Source organism: Macrobrachium nipponense, chromosome 31 (assembly GCF_015104395.2).
Source record: "Macrobrachium nipponense isolate FS-2020 chromosome 31, ASM1510439v2, whole genome shotgun sequence".
Classification (NCBI taxonomy): Eukaryota; Metazoa; Arthropoda; class Malacostraca; order Decapoda; family Palaemonidae; genus Macrobrachium; species Macrobrachium nipponense.
This window is the reverse complement of record NC_061093.1, coordinates 24,865,155-24,875,154: the sequence shown is the minus strand read 5'-3', so window position 1 is coordinate 24,875,154 and position 10,000 is coordinate 24,865,155.

Sequence of the window (10,000 nt, the reverse complement as noted above, 5' to 3'; positions counted from 1 at the left end):
TTATTATTATTATTTTTTTTTTTTTTGCTCTATCACAGTCCTCCAATTCGACTGGGTGGTATTTATAGTGTGGGGTTCCGGGTTTGCATCCTGCCTCCTTAGGAGTCCATCACTTTTCTTACTATGTGTGCCGTTTTCTAGGATCACACTCTTCTGCATGAGGCCCGGAGCTACTTCAGCCTCTAGTTTTTTCTAGATTCCTTTTCAGGGATCTTGGGATCGTGCCTAGTGCTCCTATGATTATGGGTACGATTTCCACTGGCATATCCCATATCCTTCTTATTTCTATTTTCAGATCTTGATACTTATCTATTTTTTCCCTCTCTTTCTCTTCAACTCTGGTGTCCCATGGTATTGCGACGTCAATGAGTGATACTTTCTTCTTGACTTTGTCAATCAACGTCACGTCCTGGTTTTGTTTGCACGTATCACCCTATCCGTTCTGATACCATGGTCCCAGAGGATCTTTTGCCTGATCGTTTTCTATCACTCCCTCAGGTTGGTGCTCGTACCACTTATTACTGCAAGGTAGCTGATGTTTCTTGCACAGGCTCCAGTGGAGGGCTTTTGCCACTGAATCATGCCTCTTTTTGTACTGGTTCTGTGCAAGTGCCGGGCATTCACTTGCTATGTGGTTTATGGTTTCATTTTTCGTATTGCACTTCCTACATATGGAGAGATGTTATTTCCGTCTATCATACTTTGAACATATCTGGTTCTTAGGGCCTGATCTTGTGCCGCTGTTATCATTCCTTCAGTTTCCTTCTTTAGCTCTCCCCTCTGTAGCCATTGCCAATTGTCATCGCTGGCTAGTTCTTTAGTCTGTCTCATGTATTGTCCGTGCATTGGTTTGTTGTGGCCATCCTCTGTTCTTTCTGTCTTTCTCCTGATCTCTAGGATTTTCTGGGTCTTCGTCTACTTTTATTAGTCCTTCTTCCCATGCACTCTTTTAGCCACTCGTTCTTCACTGGTTTTCAGATATTGCCCCAGTGCTCTGTTTTCGATGTTGACGCTGTCCTCTATACTTAGTAGTCCTCTCCCTCCTTCCTTTCGTGTTATATAGTCTGTCCGTATTTGCTCTTGGGTGTAGTGCTTTGTGTATTGTCATTTGTTTCCTGGTTTTCTGATCTATGCTGCGGAGTTCTGCCTTCGTCCATTCCACTATTCCTGCGCTGTATCTGATTACTGGCACTGCCCATGTGTTTATGGATTTATTCTATTTCCGGCGTTGAGTTTTTGACTTGAGTATCGCTTGAGCCTCTGCATATATTCTTTCCTGATCGTTGTCCTTCATCTCTTGGTGTTTTATATCTCCTCCTTCCATTATTCCCAGGTATTTGTATCCTGTCTCATCTATGTGTTTGATGTTGCTCCCATCTGGTAGCTTTATCCCTTCAGTTCTCGTTACTTTGCCTTTTTGTATGTTGACTAAGGCGCATTTTTCTATTCCAAACTCCATCCTGATGTCTCCAGATACAATCCTTACAGTCTGGATTAGGGTATCTATTTCCTTGATGCTCTTACCATACAGCTTGATGTCGTCCATGAAACATCAGATGGTTGATTTGTTGCCTCTTTTCTTGAGTTGGTACCCGGCATCCATCTTCTGTAGTACTTTGTCATGGGAATCATGGCTACCACGAAGAGTAGTGGGGACAGTGAGTCGCCCTGGAAGATCCCTCTCCTGATATTAACCTCTGCTAGTCTTTTTCCAGAGCTTGTAAGTATTGTATTCCAGTTGCGCATTGTATTTTGAGGAAGCTGATGGTATTTTCCTCTGCCCCATATATTTTCAGGCATTCTATTAGCCATGTGTGTGGTATCATGTCGAAGGCTTTCTTATAGTCTATCCATGCCATGCTTAGGTTGGTTTTCCTTCTCCTACTGTTCTTCATTACCATTTGTCTATCAGGAGCTGGTCCTGTGCCCCTACACTTCCTTCTGCAGCCTTTCTGTTGGTGGGGGATGGTTTTGTCTCCTCTAGGTAGTTGTATAGCCTTTCACTGATGATACCTGTTAGTAACTTCCACATTATTGGTAGGCAGGTGATAGGCCTGTAGTTACTGGCTATATTTCCCTTACTCTTGTCTTTTTGTACTAAGGATGTTCTTCCTGTGGTCATCCATTTGGGTGCTTGGTGATTTGAGATACAATGCTGGAGTTGTTTCTGCTATTCGTGGGTGTAGGGCCTTGAAGTTTTTGAGACAGTATCCATGGACTTCATCGGGACCTGGGGGCTTTCCAGTTTGGCATTTCTTTCAGTTGGTGTCTGACTGTGTCTGTCGTGATGTCTGTGAATCTTTGTTTTATTCTCCCTGTTTCTTCTTCCTTGACTTCCTGGAGCCATGTTGCATGTTTGTTGTGTGATACCGGATTGCTCCATATGTTTTCCCAGAGTCTCTTACTTGATTCGGCTTCAGGAATTTCTGGGTGGTTGTCTTCCCCTCTTAGTTGGCTGTATAGTCTTTTCTGGTTGGTTCCGAATAGTTTGTTTCTGTTGGTATCCCTTATTCCTGTTCAGTACCGTTGGATCTTGTGTGCTTTGGCCTTAAGCCTCTGTTTTACATCTTCTATTGTGTTGTTTAGTCCCCTCTCTTGTACTTTGTATTTCTCGTTGAGTTCCTCCCTTGTTTTCTTGCTTCTTAGCCTTTTTTCTGCCATCTCTTTCAGTTTACTCAAGTCAGATCTCATCACCATGATTTGCTTTTCCAGGCGCCTTTTCCAAGGAGGTTGCTGTTTTGGTTTCTGTTGGGTTGTTGTGACGGTGGTGTTGGTGTTCGAATCCCCATCAGTTCTGCTACTAATCTTGCTCCTGCATATGTCAAGTTATTTGTTTCTGTGATACTGGTGGTGTGTATTAGGCCCATTATTTCATTGACCTCACTTGTTTTCTCCCTTAATTTCTTGGTGTTGTAGGCTTTCATGGAGGGGATCTTTGTTCTCTCTGTATCTGGCTCCATCCATTGTCTAATCTTTTCTACCCACTCCGTCCTCTCTGTTACTTCGTCGGTGTTTCTTCGTGTGTCGTTGTTTGATACCTCATCCTCCCTGTCGTCTTCTGTGGCATCGTCTCTCAGTTCGTCTTCGTGTAATTCGTTGTCGTGTGACATTTCCCTTTCATTTCTTCTCTTTCTGTTGGGGAGAGCCAGTTCTTTTTCTTTATGTTTCTTACTTGGTCTGCCAGCCTCTGCTCTGTTTTGGGGGGTGTTATTCCTCTCATTCTTCTTCTATATCCTCTCTCCGTCGGGTTGCTTCTGATGTAGCATCTCCATATTTCCTCATCTTCTCTTGTCCATTTCTTCCTTTTTGCCTCTGTAGCTCCAATCTCAGGCTGTTCATTACTGTCGTTGTGGTGATCAGTTGCTGGATGACGACCTCCAAGTACCTGACCGTCTTCCCCTACAATTGGGTGAATACCTGGTTGCCGGACGAAGCTCCTCTGTTGCCAGAGGTTCCATTTACGTCGTTGTCGTTTATTCCATCATTTCTTTCCATCATTGCTGAGTTTTGCTATTTAACCCATAGCTGGACCCTACCCCATCAGGGATAGGTACTCATTTACAGCTGAGTAGACTGAGGAAATTATGGTAAAGATCCTTTCCCAAGGAATCAACGCCGAGGAGAGCGGTCACCCATCCAACGACTGACCAGACCCAAAGTTGCTTAACCTTGACTTAAGTCTATTGACGACCTAACCCACTCCTCCACGGCGCCACACATTATTATTATTATTATTAGATTATTATTATTATTATTATTATTATTATTATTATTATTATTATTATTATTATTATTATTATTATTATTATTATTATTATTATTATTATTATTAATATTATTATTATTATTATTATTATTATTATTATCATTATTATTATTATGAGTTGATGCATAATAGAGTTTTATTTATTTCACGAGAGAGAGAGAGAGAGAGAGAGAGAGAGAGAGAGAGAGAGAGAGAGAGAGAGAGAGAGAGAGAGAGAGCGGGCTTCTAGGAAGTCTTAAATAATCCCCCTCCCTTCCTAATGCAATAGGCGATATCAATCTCCTTAATACTCTACGCGGGGATTTGTTTAATCCCCAGGTGGAATTAGAACGTCAAAAGTCTTTAAAAGATTTTAGATTATTGTTCACCATTAAACCCTTACGGTAGTTTTTGTATGATTATACATATGTGAAGACTAGTGTTTACAACATAAACTGTTGCAACATGTTCGATACACTAATTGTTCTGCTCATCTATGTTGATCAATAAGGGATCTAATAATTCTTGCAGAATTATATGCATACATGCGTATGTATGTGGATACACTTCCCAACATTTATAAATACTTGAAGAGTGATATTTACCAGGCAAACAAAAATGTTACATGTGAATAATCTCTGTAAAGGTTTGTTCAGTATTCTGTGGCCAATGTATGTGTATGTATCATACAGGCCTGCATACACCTAAGTAAGATGAGTCTTCAAAAGGATTTATTTTCGGTAAAGACGTGAAGAAAACCAAAGGAGTCTCATACATACATGTATGTATGTATGCATGTATGTATGTATGTACTACGTTCCTAGTGATTCAGTCGTCATCAATTTCACCCAAACCTAAGATCAGTCTTACTGGTGGGAAACACTGGATCAGTTTCCTCATAATCAATTGTCTTTCTCTCGTAGTCAGCTGTAGCAGGTCGCTGGTAGTGTGGAGAAGGGCATGGGGCATTCAGCCTCATCCCTAATAGGCTTGAATAAGGGAAAAAATTGTTTTATGTATTCGCGGGATAAACAAACATACTTTTATTCGCCAATTAGCATGAGGAATATTCCCTGTAGAGAATACTAATTTTTTGGTTGTAAGCGATCTTTCACTGAATTGATTGACTTCAGGTACACATTGACTTGACACAATTTTCATTTTGGCTAATAGTGAAATAAATAAACTGTTTTGGTCAGATTTATTTGCAGATTTGTGTTCTGTTACCGTTAACCGAGTCATGTCAAGTTTAATAGCTTTTGCTGTGACATGAATGATTAAACATCAAATAACATGTAGCATGCGATGTTAATTTCTGTATGCAGATACGGGATGCAGTATTGGATTATAAGTTAGTTTGGTCAAATGAAAATCGAACTGTATTTTAGATAGGTTTTTCGCATCAATTATTGAGATATCATTTTACTTTAAAATACTGCAGACATTTTCCCAATAACAATTAAGTAGTCTGTGCTATCGTAAATTGATCTCACATACATCAGTAATGTTGCTAAGATGAACGTAATGATACTCAGCCGCCCGCCTAAATTCAGCTTCCTTATATTTGAGGATTTTCTGAAGATTTGCTTTTGCCTTAGATAGTCTCACGATCAGCGGATAAAGCATTGTTTGTCTTGGTCAGTTCCGGCTAGAGTTTCCCTCCGTGATAGCAAGTGATTGTCAGTGCATAATATCTTAAGTATAAATTCTGAATAACGTATTTCTTACCTATTATCATTATCATTATTCTGAAAGTTAACCTTCTTTTAAACATGTTTTATCAAAAGTAATTGCTTTTTCAGCTGCATTAATCTTATATAAGTTCTCTATTTTCCTAATTATGGTTTTCTCATTGTTGCTTAAACTGGTGAGTAACGCACCGAAGGTTGCCATGTCTCAAATAGGTAATTATGAAAGTAACTTTTAATATTACTCAAAGATGCGGGAGGCAGTAGTCAAACCATCGGTGTATACTCCGTAGGGTTTATCAAAAGTAAAGTTCAATTTGATTTCTTTGGTAGGGGCTGCGACTTTTCGTCTGGGACTTCAGACATCCTTTTAGGCGGAGGTAGGTGATGGACTGAGGCAAGAGGGGGTTTCGTAATATAATTTAATCAGGGTTGGCACTTAAATGGTTTATTTATATGAAGTAAGAAAATGAGTAAGCAATAACTGAAATGAATTAACGTTTCTGTAAAACTTTGGGACTGGCTATCACTGGTATGGAAATTCCCACAAACATGTTCTTTCCGTTAGCAGCTTATGTGAGCTTTACCTCAAGAGCAAAGAGAATATATCTCCTGTAATAATTCAATATGCCTCACAAGATGAGGTTTAATAAGGAAAGATTATTAATCAGCCTGCACATACTCCGTGAATTTTACATCAGTTTGTGCAGAGTGCTTATCAATATACTGGGAAAAATAACGTTGTTCTGTTATCTATAATCACAGAGCATATGGACCAATGCATGTTACACTGGATGATAAGCAAAATAGCGTTGGGAGGTGTTCAGTTTGTGTAATTGGTTCGTGAAACTATAGAGATTTTCTCTCATTTCCACCTTTAGATCCTTGAATTTCATCGCCTTTGTTTTGTAGATCTCTCTGATCTGGGTGTTTAGCCACTTCAACTCCCTCTTTTCACTGTCAAAGGCGCAAAAAGTCTGAAAGTGCCTCAGTGCTTGGGGTTGTTTGCCCAAATGTCATAAAATCGATCAAAAACATCTGACGATTATGTCAACGGAATAGCAACTGAAACAGAATTTACAAAAGAAATAAGGAACTTTTGCCACCAGAAGCAATGAGAGCTAGAAGGGCGGTGTGGGATGATGAAACAACTTAATTCAGGCTTACGAACATCTAAACAAAATTTCTGGATTTTGGAAGCACATTTCACAGTTTATACTGAAAGCACCAGATATATCTCATAAATCCTGACTGAAAACTGACGTGAGTGAAATTATACTGTAGCACTTGCAGATATAAAAAATGATGTCTTAATCCTCAACTGAATATCAGTGCACAGAAGGCATACCGGCAAGGATTACAGATGTTGATGACAAGATAACGAAATTTGAATTTAGACAAGACCGATTTAGGGATATCTAAGACCAATCTGCACGGCAAAGTTGGTGTAGACTTGTATTATATAAGAAGTATAACGGAGTGAACATAAAAACCTGTTTATTAGAGTTTAAAGAGAAGTAAAGTTATTCAAGAGAAGTCGGTATAACAGGCCCGAGTTATCTTTCACCTCTGCCTGATTATGTAAGTTTGATCCGTGAAGAGTTTGCCTCCTCAAAATCATTCCTACTCTTCCTAACTCTAGAACTCCTTTCACTTGGTTGTTAACGATACTAAAATGAGATACAATTAACATCTAATTTTTCTTCATAAACTAAAATTTTCTTCTCTTCCACTTTTACACTCCGTTAACTTTTTTTCACGTCCATTATGCCTTTCAGATAGTGCTGACGAGAGAGAGAGAGAGAGAGAGAGAGAGAGAGAGAGAGAGAGAGAGAGAGAGAGAGAGAGAGAGAGAGAATTCTATTTAATCCTCTACAACGAAAAATAATCATTATTCTTTTTATTTTATCTTATACTGTAAAAAGCTGATCTATTCCATAGATATCTTCCTCGCTTTACACACAGAGAGGGATTTAGTAAAGTTTGTCGAATGGTTAGTTAACATTGTCAAGTGTCTCAATAAAAATTAAACCTTCCAAGAATAGTGGCAGAGGCCAAATGAGTTGGGATCAGATTATACACAAGAGAATTCAGAAGTCAAGTAATGAAAGTAAATTGGTTGTTGGAATAGAGAGATTGAATTTACTACTTACGTAAATAGGGAGATAGTTTGATAAGAATAAGTGGCAAATAACAATAAGAAAATAATAAAAGTATGCACATTTACAAAACACGCAATCCGCCACGGAAAAATCTCTTAATGTCAGGACGGAAAGCATTAAAATAAGTGCACAATTATTTGATACCAAAAGAAAATCGCTATTTACACACACACTCACACACACACATAGAAATCCCTGATTCTTATCACGAAGCGCCTCGGGGCGTAAAATGCTAGCAAGACCTTTGAGTAATAATGGGCTGTCAACACGTGATCATGAAAATCTGAATTTTCTTTTTTTCTTTTTTTTGTCTCTGCTATAAAACGCTCGAAGTAAATTGCATGGCTGTCAGTATCCCTTTACTGCCTGTCTTGATTAAGGAGCCCAGTCACTTAGAATTAATAATTAGCAGATGTCTGTCTACGTCATTAAACGGTTTATTTTTTGTTTTGTCAGCGTTTCTCTTTACTCTGTTGAACACGCTACCAGGACTTGCTGCAGATATTGTAGATATAAAAGATTTGTGGAAGATGGCGGGGCCTTTAAGTTAAAGGGCTATTTAAAAGCATGTTCTCTGTTGTTATTTTACATCAAAAGGGGAATTTGTATTTATTAAGTTTACCTATATCATATTACATTGTCAAAGACCTAGCGTCCATATTTTTCTGTTAGTAAAATTGAACTTAAAGCTTTGCAAATACAAGGTCGAGTTAAGTTTACGAACACTGTGAGACAGACTGCCTTTTATGGCTTCTGTAATTATCAAGTAATCAAATAATAAAAAATCCCATGTATTTTTTTCTTACGAGAAATAAGAATTTCTCGATAGTCGCTGTTGCTTTAATGCATAGAAACTGGATTTTTTATCTCTTGCGTAGTTCGTTTGATTATAATGGCCATATTGATAGGCAGGCTGGTAATATTGAGACAAACTTGTAACAAGGGAAGATGCAATTTGCGTACACACATACTCGCTTACGCACACAAACATACATAAATCATACATAAAAGTGAATGTTTGTTCATATGCTTGTGCGCTATAGGAATCCGAACCGCTTGGCGATCTGGACGAAATGTGATTAAAAAAAAAAAAATCGTTGTTTTTAGTACTTTTTTGGTCGTTTTTTGCCATTTTTTGGGGGAGATATTAGATAGGATTCAAACCAGTACCCACTTTCCCGTTCCCCCTTCCCTCTGTCACTGATGTGGTAAATAAACTCTGCGGGCCCAACATACCTCATTTCATGTACTATAGAATAGTATATTTTTTAAAATGCTTTTCATTCACCACAGTAACACCTCGATAAAAGGGACAGTCATCACAGTAATACCTGGATAAAAGGGACAGACAATACCGTAATACCTTGTGAAACGTGTCAGATAGCACAGTAATACCTGGATAAAAAGGACAGTCACTACAGTAATACCTGTTAGTTCACCCAAGACTGTTCGAAGGGTGAATGCTCGAATGAGAAAAGTAGAACTGTCAGTTGGACCATCAACACGAACTCCTCTCTCTCATCTCTCTCTCTCTCTCTCTCCCTCTTCCCTCACCCTCTCCCTCCCTTTCACTTTTCCCTCTCCTTATACATAGACTGTCATGCCATTCAGTTTTTCCGGGCTGGACCGGGTTGGTAGCTATTTTATATATATATATATATATATATATATATATATATATATGTATATATATATATATATTGTATATTTTTATGTATGTATATACAAGTATATGTATCGTTTTCCAAGTAATCACAAAGTTTAAACCTATAGTATTCTTGACAAATTTGTCCATGAAACTATTTCTTTAGAGTTGGCTAAATGTTACAATAGCAATTATCCTTAGGTTGTTATGCAAAACACATACAAATATCATTATAATCCCTTTCATAATTACTGTCGCTAGAGCGCAAATTCATTCCCACTATTTCACAAAGATCAGGTCATATCTTGCCAAAAAGAGTTCACTCCCTCGGTTCCCAGCTCTGAACTCAGTATAAGATGTCAGGTATTTATGATCAACTTCATAAAGAAACCCTACCTTTAAAGGTAAGGACACATCTTCGGAAAATGTCGAGTAAAAACTTGAACATCTACAGTCCAGGTAAGTCTCTTCTCACATATTCAGAATTATTTCTTATCTGGAAAAGGAAAAGCTAAAACAGCAGACTTATCTTTATGTGGTTTTCATGAACTCCTTTTCTAAATGAGTTCGTTGGTCTGTTAGATAACTTTTATCATTGATTGGTAAATGATTTACTTTCTGAATTCCCACACCTTTATATTTATTTTAACACGTCAGAGCTTGCTCCTTTTGTTAGCAGCCTTTCAAATAGATAAATGTTTACTTTAAATGGTAATAGAGCTTTAACTGTTATACCAGGTACATAAACGGTTTCAGTCTT